The sequence below is a fragment of the Ornithorhynchus anatinus genome, chromosome 11 (genome assembly GCF_004115215.2).
Source record: "Ornithorhynchus anatinus isolate Pmale09 chromosome 11, mOrnAna1.pri.v4, whole genome shotgun sequence".
In the NCBI taxonomy this organism is placed as follows: domain Eukaryota; kingdom Metazoa; phylum Chordata; class Mammalia; order Monotremata; family Ornithorhynchidae; genus Ornithorhynchus; species Ornithorhynchus anatinus.
This window is the reverse complement of record NC_041738.1, coordinates 58185180-58188809: the sequence shown is the minus strand read 5'-3', so window position 1 is coordinate 58188809 and position 3630 is coordinate 58185180. Positions and strand designations below refer to the sequence as shown.

Here is a 3630-nt window from a genome sequence, read left to right as displayed (position 1 = left end):
AATGCTGCTCTGGGACACTGTCGAGCCAGTCCTGAGCTACTGAAACTTCTTGTAGTTGCCCCTCCTCCCAGCCCGAGTAACAGCCAGACTAGGAGCTGTGACCCTTCAGCAGAAGATATGGGTGGTTATCGTGTTCTAGGAACCCAGAGATCTTCAAAGGGGATAGTGGGCCCTCCCTTTCTGGGTTATTCACCACTAAGAGAATGAGTCCCCTCTCAGGGTGGCACCTGGAGAGTTTCCAGTATTTTACCAGACTCGGCTATGGGAGGGAGAGTCAAGCAGAGGCCTACCCATTCCATTCCTAGCTTAGCCAGTGGTTAGAGAGTGGAAGGCAACCTGCTACAAGTCAAAATTCCCCTGTGCTGTGCAGCAACAGCATGGGAGAGAGTCAAGAGCGGAGACTTGAGTTTACTATGCGGAAGGAGGCGATGGTAAACCACTTCTGGATTTTTACCAAGCAAACTCCATGGATCCACTACCAGAACGATTGCAGATGGAGAGCGGGGCATTTTGGGAGACATGTGTCAGTGGTGTCGCTATGGGTCAGAAATAACTCAACGGCATAAAACAAGACAAGAGGATGAGAAATGGAACCCCCAATTTTCCCCTGGGACCCTAATCAGGTGCCCTCTTCCCTTAGGAATTGAAGAGAGAAATTCGGCTTGAACCCTGGCTGGGTTCTGTAATTTATTTTAGTTTTCATTAATTCATTCAATCGTCTTTATTGAGTGCTGTGTGCAGAACACTGTGCTAAGCGTCTGGGAGCGTACAATACAACATTAAGCAGGAACGTTCCCTGCCCACAACGAGTTTATGGTCTAGAGGGGGAGACAGCTATTAATATAAATACATAAATTACAGATATGAAGATAAATTGGGGCTGGGAGGGGGAATGAATGAAGGGAGCAAATCAGGGCAAAGTAGAGGGGAGTGGGAGAAGAGGAAAAGAGGGCTAAATCAGGGAAAGCCTCTTGGAGGAGATGGGCCTTCAGTAAGGCATTCAAGTGGTGGAGAGTAACTGTCAGTTGGATTTGAGGAGGGAGGGCGTTCCAGGTCAGGGGCAGGATGTGGGTGAGGGATCAGCACTGAGATAGATGGCAGAGGCACAGTGAAGAGGTTAGCATTTGAGGAGCAAAATGTGCAGGCTGGGTTGAAGTAGGAGAGGAGCGAGGTGAGTTAAGAGGGGGTAAGGTGATAGACTGCTCTGAAGCCAATGGTGAGGTGTTTTTATTTGATGCGGAGGTGGATCCACGGAATTTCTTGAGGAGTGGAAACATGTCCTAAATATTTTTGTAGACTCTCCCACTGGATTGAAGCTCCTCAAGGGCAGAATCGGCGTAACAGAGAAGCAGCATGGCTTAGTGGCAAGAGCATGGGCTTGGGAGTCAGAGGACCTGGGTTCTAATCCCTCTCCTCCACTTGTCAGCTGTGTGACCTTGGGCAAACCATTTAACTTCTCTGTGCCTGTTACTTCATCTGTAAAATGAGGATTAAGATTGTGAGCCCCACATGGGACAACCTGATTACCTTCTATCTACTCCAGTGCTTAGAACAATGCTTGGCACATAGTAAGCCCTTAACGAATACCACAATAGTATGAATCATGTCTATTAGCACTATTGCACTCCCACAGCATTTAGTACAGTGCTCTGCCCAGAGTATACTGTAAGTTCCTCAACGGCAGGCATCTTGTTTACTTAACTGTATTGTGCTGCCATCTGCATTTAGTACAGAGGTCTGTATGAAGTAGACTGGAAGTTCCTTGAGGGCAGGGAATAGATCTGCTAACTTATATTCTCCCAAGTACCTTGTGTGGTGTTCTGCAGGCAGTAGGCATTCCATAAATATTATTGATTGATTGACTGTGGGAAAACACAGCCTTCCCGGGCCCTGGAGCCAGTCAGTCAATCAATCGTTTTTATTGAGCGCTTACTCTGTGCAAAGCAGTGTACTAAGCACTTGGAGGAGAACAATCCGACAATAAACAGCTACATTCCTTGCCCACCACGATCTTACAGTCTAGAGGGGGAGACAGGCATTAATATAAATTTATTAATTAATTACAGATATGTACATACGTGCTATGGGGCTGGGTGGCGGGGGATGAGCAAAGGGAGCAAGTCAGGGTGACGCAGAAGGGAGTGGGAGAAGGGGAAAGGAGGGCTTAGTCAGGGAAGGCCTCTTGGAGGAGATGGACCTTCAGTAGGGCTTTACTGTCCTGGTGACAACCAGGATTGGGCTGCAGAATAGCTCTTCGATGGTCAGAATGGCAGTGGATGCAACTGCATGGAGTAGAAGAATGAAAGAGTCAGTGCACAGTTTTCTTCTTTTATCTGCTCCTTTATTTTGTATTCATCTACCACACTGGTGAGCCTTACTGACTAATAAAATCCACCCTTTGTAATAGTAATAATAATGCTGGTATTTGTTAAGCGCTTACTATGAGCCAAGCACTGCTCTGATGTAACTAGTGTCTTCTGGTGAAGCAAGGTGTTTAAGCCATACCTACTGTAGCATTCTAAAGAACTGTCAAAAAATATTCCAGGCTGAACTAAGTGCTTAAAATGAAGATGGGTCTTTGTCCATATTAATAAAACACATTAATCTCTAATTTACGAAAACTATTTTCGTAAGGCTGTGCCATGGAATTACTGGATAATGGGGTAGATAGGAGCTAGAGAAGAGAATGGCAAGGACTCAGCAAAGGGCAGTAGGATTTAGAAAATAGGTCACTCGGCAGACAAGTGGTAGAACTGGAACTAGAATCCTTGTCTCCTGACCAGTTCTGTGCATTTTCCATTAGACCGTACTGCCTCCCTAGGATTTGGATTTGATTTCATTTTATTACACCACTGGAGGGTCTCAGTGGGTCACTTGAAGAGGCATTTCAGGCTCTGGGGGCGGAAACTAAGAATCATTTGAACCCCTGATGTCTGAAGGTTTCCAAAGAGTGAGTCGGACACAGGACAGTATAGAGCAAAGGGCAGTTAAGAGATGAGCCTCAGGGGAGTGAAGACTGTGAGCTGGGGTGTAGTGGGATGAGAGAATGGATAGAGGCGAACAGTGGAATAAGTCCTGGCTGGGAGTCAGAAGAGCCAAATACCACACTGGACTGCTGTGTGATCTTGGGTGAGTCACAATTTCTTTGGGCTTTAGTCTCCCCAAGGAGAGGCTCTCTGCCTCCTGGGTATGTCATGAGGATAGATGAACTGGGTGTCAACTAAACTCACGTTTTGTGATATATGATTACAAAAATATCTTAGGCAGCCTGGGCCTTACTCTTCCATTTTCCAATTTTCCATATAGGGAATTTCTCTGAGATGAGGGAGGAAAGTCCAGGAGAGAGAGAGAAAGAGAGAGAGAGGCGGATGGAAACTACTAGTTCTTGTGTCTCCAGCTCCTAACTGTCCCCCATGGAAGAGCTGGGGGCTGCAGTGCCAGCAGAACTTCCAGTTCACTCTCCTTCCCTGGACACTCCCCCACGGGACCCAAATGGTGACGGGGGCCAGGGTTGGACTTTCAGAGTGGCCATCTCCGCGGACAAGAGGCTGATAAAAGCTCCACTATCCCTGGTCAAGAGCCCCCGTCAGCCTGATAAACTGTCGCCACTCGCCCCTGAATAGGGGGAGG

At 47.2% G+C, this 3630-nt stretch overlaps 1 non-coding gene across 1 annotated transcript; it reads left to right on the top strand.

The window, feature by feature from the left end:
- The first annotated feature begins 209 nt into the window (after positions 1-209).
- On the top strand, positions 210-347 carry LOC114815272. The gene has a single exon (XR_003763036.1). It is a non-coding gene; the product is annotated as a small nucleolar RNA SNORA7 (small nucleolar RNA).
- Positions 348-3630: the final 3283 nt, after the last annotated feature.